Source organism: Rutidosis leptorrhynchoides, chromosome 1 (genome assembly GCF_046630445.1).
Source record: "Rutidosis leptorrhynchoides isolate AG116_Rl617_1_P2 chromosome 1, CSIRO_AGI_Rlap_v1, whole genome shotgun sequence".
Taxonomy (NCBI): Eukaryota; Viridiplantae; Streptophyta; class Magnoliopsida; order Asterales; family Asteraceae; genus Rutidosis; species Rutidosis leptorrhynchoides.
In genome coordinates this window covers 291,486,181-291,496,544 of record NC_092333.1, presented here as the reverse complement: position 1 = coordinate 291,496,544, position 10,364 = coordinate 291,486,181, and positions in this window count along the sequence as shown.

Below are 10,364 nucleotides of genomic sequence, written 5' to 3'. Positions count from 1 at the left end.
AATGGGGCTTGTTGGGCCCAATAAATCTATCTTTAGGATTCGCGTCAATTAGTAGATCGGTTTACTAATTCTTAGGTTACCAAGCAAAAAGGGCATATTCGGCTTCGATCATTCACCCATATATTGTAGTTTCAATTACTTGTGTCTATTTCGTAAAACATTTATAAAAATTGCGCATGTATTCTCAGCCCAAAAATATAAAGGGTAAAAAGGCAAATGAAACTCACAATACTGTATTTTGTAGTAAAAATACATATGACGACGTTAAAAAACTGAACAATGCAGGGTTGGCCTCGGATTCACGAACCTATATCATTTGTATATATATTAAAACATATAATGAAAATCATATAATTTTATTTATTAATATATATTATTTATATGTATATTTGTAGTTATATAGTATTTATTTTAAATCCCAATTAAAAACATATACTTATATTATATCTTAAATTATATGTTACATATACTTATTGTGTATATATATATATATTTTAAAATGATTAATATCCATTCATTTAGTTATATTAATGTATATATCCATATGTATACATGTATGTATATGTACATTATTATTTTTATGCTTGAAATTCAATAGTTTGTTACCTGTAATTATTTATCGAGATAGTGTTAATATATATAGTTACATGAAATATTAATATAGTTATAGTATATATACTAAATACATTTTATATACAAAATTATTTATTCTAATGATAGTTTTGACATTAGTGAGTTACTAATAATAGTAACTTTATTAATAATAAGGATACTAATAATAGTAATGATATTATTAATAATGATAATAATAATACTAATAATTATAAAATGATACTAATTAAAGAAAAATAATAATAAATTTTTTTGTTTTCATATTAATGATAATAATAATAATTATACATATATTAATAATGATATTCATAATAATAGTTATAATTCTTGTAATAATAATACTAATTAATAATGATAATCATAATAATAACCCTAAGTTCCATTATGCATATTAATAATACTAACAAATAATGATAATACAAGCAAATATTAATTACAATATTAATAACAACAAATAACAATAATAATAATTAATAATAATTATAATAAAATTAGATAGAAAAGAATGTATACCCTTAAGAAAAACAGTTCTAAAAAGAAATGCCCACGACCGGGCTCGAACCCGAGACCTCATGTTCACCTAAATCGCCCCTAACCATTCCTCCATTTTACCATTTCCTGATTAATACCTATTTGATTTCTCTATAACCCGTATTTATTTTTCTGTCTCATTTATCTTCTCCTTCACCAGTTTTAATCGACCAGAATCAGATCAACCAGGGATCAAATTATTCCAATCGTGATTTACTAATTCAAATCAAGTCTTGAATTTAAATTATAATCGTTCTATAGTGGGATTTTTAATTAACAGTCAATCGAGAAAAAAAATAAAACTTTTGAATTGAAAAATAGTTTATGAAGAACAAAACTAAACTCAAACATCCAAATCAATTTCTTGAGTGTTTTAGATCAAAATTCCTAAATGAAATAAGTTCTAAATCGTTCCTATAAACTTTCTGTATACTCAATTTATCTTGAAATATAAAAACAAGTTCTAATTTCCTCAAGAACATTTAGTTTGACTTTTGAAAAAAATACTTTGACTTCGAAATTGGTACTCGATAATACGGATAGGAAGCCATAATTTTGCAGAAATATCTTTTAGAGTAATCCTAACAAAACCTTAATAATAGATTTTGAAATTAAATTCGAATTAAAGTTTTTCAAAAACGATAACACAAGCAGAGTATTTACCTGTGTTCATATTTTTTTTTATTTTAAAAGAAAAAAAATCGCTAATGAGATCTGTAATTTGTGAATGACAAAGTGAGTCATTTTTTTATCAAATTTACACTGAATGGAATTTATATATATTCAAATTGAAGTCGACAATAATTATTCAATCAAGAATAAAACAGAAAAATTCAATTCGCTAAAATTCAACAGATTTGTACTACTGATATGTATGTAATCGACTTTAGAGACATAAACAAAATATGTTACAGTATTTGATGGAGATGTGAAACTGAATTGGATTCCCTAAATCGTACGTAAGATTTCATATGATAATTAATAATTATAATCTTAATAATAATAATAATATAATATAATTAATAATAATAATATTAATAGTATCAATTACTTCTAAAATGATATTAATAATAGCAATAATAATGATTTTAATAATAAATTTAAATATAAAGATAATAATAATAAAATGATAATAATATCATTAATAATATCAAAAATAATATTAGTTATAATAATATTAATATTATATTATTTATGATAATAATACTATTAATAATAATAATGTAACACCTTATTCATATCAAGTTTTATATATATATATATATATATATATATATATATATATATATATATATATATATATATATATATATATATATATTAATGATACAAATATTAATATTAATAATAATAATAATGAAAGTAATACTAATAATATTATTGGTAATAATAATACTATAACAATTTATATTTATCACATTTCATATTTATATATTAAAATGATAATACCCCTAATACTGATTTTATTATAATTAGTAATTCTTATAGTAATGAAAGTAATGACATTGATATAACAATTTTTTTTTAACTTGTAATTTTTAATATATTATTATTACATGTTATTGTTTATGAAATTTTATAATTTATATTATGTAATAACTTTTATTGAGTAGTAATTTCTCATATATATATATATATATATATATATATATATATATATATATATATATATATATATATATATATATATATATATATATATATATATATATATATATATATATATATATATATATATATATATATACAATTGATACGTACTAATAGAATCATACATATACATATAGATTCATAATAATATCATGTATAGATTTATATATAAATACTTAATTTATTATTATTTTATATGTTTAATTCCGATTGATTAAAGTTTATTTTATGAACTCAAAATATCAAATATACTCTTTTATTTTTATAAATATTTACTTACATATTTACTTACACAAAATGGTTCGTGAATCGTCGGCAATAGTTAATGGACAACTGCATTCAAGTAGACTGTTCCAAAATTGTAAGACCCAATATTATAGACTTGGCTTATTGTGTTGAAAACATATAAAGATTAAGTTTAAATTTGGTCAGAAATTTCCAGGTCGTCACATTTATGAACTAGATTGAGCTAGATTTTGTTAAAGATGATGAAGAACACTTAGAACAAAGTAAGAACACTTGAGAGAGAGTAATTTGATTCAATAAAAATTGAAAATGAATGTGTTTGTGTACCCCTCATTTCACGTGAACTTGCATGAGTCATATAGGCTCCATTAGTTTGTTATTTTGTGAGATATTTCATACTAGATGTTAAATGATGGTTCCCACATAGTTAGGTGACTCACATGGGCTACTAAGAGCTGATCATTAGAGTGTATATATAAATAGTAAATACATTTAGAAGCTGTGTATTGTACGAGTACAAATACGAGTGCATACGAGTAGAATTTTTGATGAAAATGAATGAGGATGTAATTGTAAGCATTTTTGTTAAGTAGAAGTACTTTGATAAGTGTCTTAAAGTCTTTCAAAAGTGTATGAATACATATTAAAACACTACATGTAAATACATTTTAACTGAGTCGTTAAGTCATCGTTAGTCGTTACATGTATATGTTATTTTGAAACCTTTAGGTTAACGGTCTTGTTAAATGTTGTTAACCCATTGTTTATTATATCTAAAGAGATGTTAAATTGTTACATTATCATGATATTATGATATATAATATATCTTAGTATGATATATATACAGTTAAATGTCATTACAATGATAATCGTTACATATATGTCTCGTTTCGAAATCATTAAGTTAGTAGTCTTATTTTTACATATGTAGTTCATTGTTAATACACTTAATAATATATTTACTTATCATTTAACATAATTAACCAAGTGTATCAATATCTTAATATGATTCATATGTACTTAGTAAGACGTTGTTATAACGATAATCGTTATATATATCGTTTTCGAGTTTCTTAATTCAATAGTCTCATTTTTATGTATATAACACATTGTTAAAATACCTAATGAGATACGTACTTATCATAATATCATGTTAAATATATATATAACCATATATATGTCATCATATAGTTTTTACAAGTTTTAACGTTCGTGAATCACCGGTCAACTTAGGTGGTCAATTGTCTATATGAAACCTATTTCAATTAATCAAGTCTTAACAAGTTTGATTGCTTAACATGTTGGAAAAACTTAATTATGTAAATAATTATTTCATTTTGTAACATCCCGTCTTTTTCCATTTACTTTTCCGTTATACTAATATAAAGTCCGTTATATGTTTATAACATCTCCCGTTGATACGCGTTTTAAATTATCTCGTTTAGGTAATTCCCGCACCCGAGCGAAAGTTGAGGGACTAAACTTGACAAGGGATCAAACCCTTGACTAGGTCAAAGGGTCAAACCCCTTTCACCCATTCATTTTCATCTCCATCTCTCTCTTTCTCTCTAGCTACTTATGTTTCCAAGTGTTTGACATGTTCCAAAGTCAAAGCCGAACACCAAAGACCGTCCGGACTACTTCGACAACCCGAGATCCCGCAATGGAAGTGGGAAAGGATAACGATGGATTTTATCACCAAACTACCAAAAACGACGGGCGGTTATGATACCATTTGGGTTATTGTTGACCGTCTCACCAAATCCGCACACTTCCTTGCCATGAAAGAAACGGACAAAATGGAGAAACTTGCACAACTTTACATTAAGGAGATCGTAGCCCGACACGGTGTACCTTTATCGATTATCTCCGACCGAGATGGCCGTTTCGTTTCTAGATTTTGGCGTACATTGCAAGAAGCGTTGGGAACGCGTTTAGACATGAGCACCGCATATCATCCTCAAACCGATGGACAAAGCGAACGTACAATTCAAACCTTAGAGGACATGTTACGAGCTTGCGTGGTTGATTTCGGAAAAGCTTGGGACAAGCACTTACCTCTCGCCGAGTTCTCTTACAACAATAGTTATCACGCGAGTATTAAAGCCGCACCTTTTGAAGCGCTATATGGCCGCAAATGTCGTTCACCTCTTTGTTGGGCCGAGGTAGGCGACGTGCAAATCACCGGACCCGAACTCATTCACGAAACCACCGAGAAAATCGTTCAAATCCGAGATAGGCTTAGGACGGCCCGAAGTCGTCAAAAGAGCTATACCGACAAACGACGCAACGATCTTGAATTTCAAGACGGTGACCGAGTAATGTTAAAAGTCGCACCTTGGAAGGGTGTAATCCGTTTTGGGAAACGCGGGAAGCTAAATCCGCGGTATATTGGTCCTTTCGAAATCTTGGAGCGTATTGGAACCGTTGCTTATCGTTTAGATCTTCCGCCTCAATTGAACTCCGTTCATCCTACCTTCCATGTATCTAACTTGAAAAAGTGTCTTGCCGAACCCGATATCGTCATCCCTCTCGAAGAACTTACTATTGATGACAAACTTCATTTTGTGGAGGAACCGGTTGAAATTGTGGACACCTCCGTCAAGACATTGAAACAAAGCCGAATCCCGATTGTCAAGGTTCGTTGGAATGCCAAAAGAGGACCCGAGTTTACTTGGGAAAGACAAGATCAAATGCAAAGGAAGTATCCTCATCTATTCGTGAATTCGGAAACGCAAGATCTCGAGGAAGAAACAACGACTACTACGCCTACTTAAATTTCGGGACGAAATTTCTTTTAAGGAGTAGGTAATGTAACATCCCGCCTTTTTCCATTTACTTTTCCGTTATACTAATATAAAGTCCGTTATATGTTTATAACATCTCCCGTTGATACGCGTTTTAAATTATCTCGTTTAGGTAATTCCCGCACCCGAGCGAAAGTTGAGGGACTAAACTTGACAAGGGATCAAACCCTTGACTAGGTCAAAGGGTCAAACCCCTTTCACCCATTCATTTTCATCTCCATCTCTCTCTTTCTCTCTAGCAAGAACACACAAACCCAAAAACCATATTCATTCAATCATCATCTAAATTCGATCTAGGAGGCTTACAACAAAATAAACTACATATTTGTGATCCTCTCTTCATCCTCTTCATTTTGGTACCAACTTCATCTCATTTGGGTAACTTTCTAAAATCACTAGATTTTGTGTTCTTGATGTTTTTAACTTATAAAAGTGTTAATTAGTGTCTATGGCTCAAGTCTAACATGAATATATGATTTATATGCTCGATCTCGTTGTTTTAGTGTAACTAGCATGAACTTGAATTTTGGTGTGTTGTTCTTGAATTTTGGATGATCATATGTTGTTAGATGTTAAAAGTTGATGTTTTAATTGTGTTACTAGCATCACTAGCTTCAATTTGATGTGTAGGTTGCCTTAGAAAACTTCATGAACTTGATTATTGATTTTGGTGAATTTGGGTTAGGGTTTGATGAACTTGAAATGGACTTTTGATGCATTGAATGCCATGGATTATTATTGGTAAGTGTTTAGTTGGATTGTATGCTTGATTGCCTTCGAAACGGCATATCATTCATGTAAATTGGATGCCCGAATCATTGAATTGCATTTATGAACTTGTATGCGGTTAATGTTAAGCATTAGATGCGGTTTTGGTTGTTGTAATAGGTAGATTGATTGATGAAATGTGTTTAGTTGTTTTCCTCGTCAAATTACCTTCCCAACGGTATAAGATACTTGTCTTGATTGTTTGCGGATCATAAATGGTGATTGTTTGAAGTTAGGTTCGTGCATAAAACTTAAAAACTGCCAGAATTCTCTGCACAGGTAATGGCGCGGCGCGCCATATACCCGCGCGGCGCGCCATTTGGGTCTGTCCAACTTGGTCAATTTTTGAATAATGTTTGCTATGTTACGCACCTCCAATTCACATGTAACTTGTCCTAACATGCTCATACATGATTAAAAACCTCAGAAAAATAGTTCGGGACACGACCCGAACGTGTTGACTTTTTCGTTGACTTTGACCGACCAAAGTTTGACTTTTTGTCAAACTTAACCAAATGATTATGCAACCTTCCTAACTTGTTTATATACTTGTATCTTGCATGAAACTTGACAATTTGATTTCACATGCTAAATAATCGAGTCGTAACGAGCCATAGGACTAATTGAACATCTTTGACCTATCGTGTTTACCGTTATTGATACGACCTATTTGTTTAGGTCAAGACTAGCACTATCCTTCGCACACGTTATTTTGTGAAGTACTTTTCGCACGTGCACTCAAGGTGAGATCATAGTCCCACTTTTACTCTTTTTGAACTTACATTTGGGATGAGAAAACATAAACATTTCTTTTACTAAGTGAACACAAGTACAGGAAAACAAACATTCTACATACGAGTTTAGAACAAAATCCTCAATTCGATTATCATTAGTTACACTTGCCGGGTGTAAGCGAGAACTTATGTTGTATGGATCCATATGGGTTTGACAAACCCTCATTCAAACGGTTCGCTACCGTTTACGAATGAAATATATTTTCGAGAAACAGTGTATGTTCTAGCACTAAGTGATGGGGTTCAACGGAAGGAAACGTTAAGCTTTGATAATTGGGTGCTCGTGAAACAAACTTTTGGAATGTATTACTATTATTTCATTGATGCAAATCTTGTGGTTCACTTGTACTTACTTACTTAAACCTATGATTTCACCAACGTTTTCGTTGACAGATTTCTATGTTTTTCTCAGGTCCTTGAACGATACATGATACATGCTTCCGCTCATTATTTGATACTTGCATTGGATGTCGAGTATATGTGCATTTCATGGAGCGTCTTTTGACTTTACTTTAAACCGTGTCGCCTAGATTTCATTCGTATTATAACGTTGTAACTTAACTATTGGTTGAACAATCCTTGTAAAACATGAACAACCTTTACATTTGAAATGAATGCGACATATCTTTTGGTCAAACGTTGTTTTAAAGACTTATGACCACGTAACGGGACCTAAGTAGACGGCGCCGTCAATGACGATTTGGTCGGGTCGCTACAGATGGTATCAGAGCGTTGGTTGTAGGGATTTAGAGTTCATTAGTGTCAACCTCGAGTCATAGGGTACATTGGTGAGTCTAGACTACAATCGGCATATAGACTTGAAGTAGGAATTACTTGACTACTTGTGCATTTATACTCGAACGCTTCTACTCATATCTACTCTTAGTTCATCTTAATCTCACGTTGTTTAATTTGATTGACGCGCCACCTTGACTATATGAAATGACGTCGAATGCACATATGAATCAGGGTAATATAATTTCCGGGATTATATTACGGTGACTCATATGAACGTTCCGGCATTATGACATAAAGAATTTAAGGCGAGTCGAGGAAAAAAAAAAAAAAAAAAAAAAACTTCTCTTTATCTTTATTCTATATCACGGTTAGTATTATTGAGAATACTAATCAATGATATTCTTGTGTCTTGAAGGAACAATGGCTCCTCGTCGTGTACGCCGCAATGAAACTCCCGAACAAGCTCTCGAACGGATGATAGCTACCGCCGTAGATGCGGCCATGGCCGGTCACTCATCCAACAACAATAATAATAACAACCACAACAACAACAACAACAACAATGGAGCCGGAAACTCAAACGAGGGATGCTCCTATAAAGCTTTCATGGGGTGCAAACCTCACACTTTTGATGGAACCGGGGGACCGGTCGTGCTCACCCGATGGTTTGAGCAAACGGAAGCCGTCTTTAGCATAAGCGGTTGTCGGGACCAAGACAAGGTCAAATACTCCACTCACACTTTCTCCGGAATTGCTCTAACATGGTGGAACACCTATGTTCAATCGGTGGGTACCGATGAAGCTCATGCCCTCTCTTGGGCCGATCTAAAGGAAAAGATGATTGTTGAGCATTTTCCCCGCGAAGAAACCCGAAAGCTCGAGGAAGAACTAAGAGCTTTGAAAGCGGTCGGAAACGATCTTAAAGCTTATAATCAATGCTTCGCCGAACTATCCTTGATGTGTCCTAATCTTGTTAACCCCGAATCTCAAAGGATTGAGCTCTACATGCTCGGTCTTCCAAAAAGCATCAAACAAGGGGTGATGTCATCCAAACCCACTACTCATCAAGCCGCTATGAACATGGCTCGCCAACTAATTGAAACGGTTGACGAAATCGTAGTTCCGGCACCTAAGGCCGAGGATAAATCGGGCGGCAACAAAAGAAAGTGGGAACCCTCCCAATCAAGCAACAACAACTTTGCTAAGAAGCCTTACATCTCAGACGGCAAGAAAGGTTATGCCGGGAACCTACCTCTTTGCAACAAATGCAACAAACATCACTTTGGCGAATGTAGTAAGTTAATTTGCCACCGGTGCCAAGGAGTTGGTCATAAGGCCAACGATTGTAAAAGTGCCACTCCCGTTGTTCGAAAGTGGCCCAATGCACCAAAGACGGGCACTTGTTACGAATGTGGTCAAACAGGTCATTATAGAAATGCATGCCCAAAGAAGAAAGATAACCCCAACACGCGCGGCCGAGCTTTCAACATCAACACCGAGGAAGCCCGGGATGACACTGAACTAGTCACGGGTACGTTTCTTCTCAACAATTCTTATGTCTCTTGCTTATTCGATTCGGGTGCCGATAAATGCTTTGTATCCAAGACTTTGACTCATTCTTTTAGCACTCCACCTCTTCCATTAGATACCACTTATACCATTGAAGTGGCTAACGGGAAACTATTAAGTGCCAACACATATTACCGGGGGTGTACGTTAAACATTTTGGGTAAGGAATTTGAAATTGACTTGATACCCATGGAACTAGGAAGCTTTGATGTAATAATCGGTATGAATTGGTTAGTCAAAACGAAATCTCACATTCTTTGTGATCTTAACGCAATCCGAATTCCTATCGAGAATGGTGAACCTTTAATCGTCTATGGCGATAAGAGTTGCACCGGACTCAACCTCGTTTCGTGTATTAAAGTTAGAAAACTACTCCGTAAGGGTTGTTTTGCGATCCTTACTCACGTTAAGAAAGTCGAGTCCGATGAGAAGCACATCGATGATGTGCCAATTGTTAGTGACTATTCCGATGTATTTCCCGACGAATTGCCGGGTCTTCCGCCTCATCGACCGGTTGAATTCCAAATCGATCTTATTCCGGGAGCCGCACCCGTAGCACGTGCACCATATAGACTCGCTCCATCTGAAATGCAAGAATTGCAAAGTCAAATCCAAGAACTACTTGATCGTGGTTTTATCCAACCTAGCC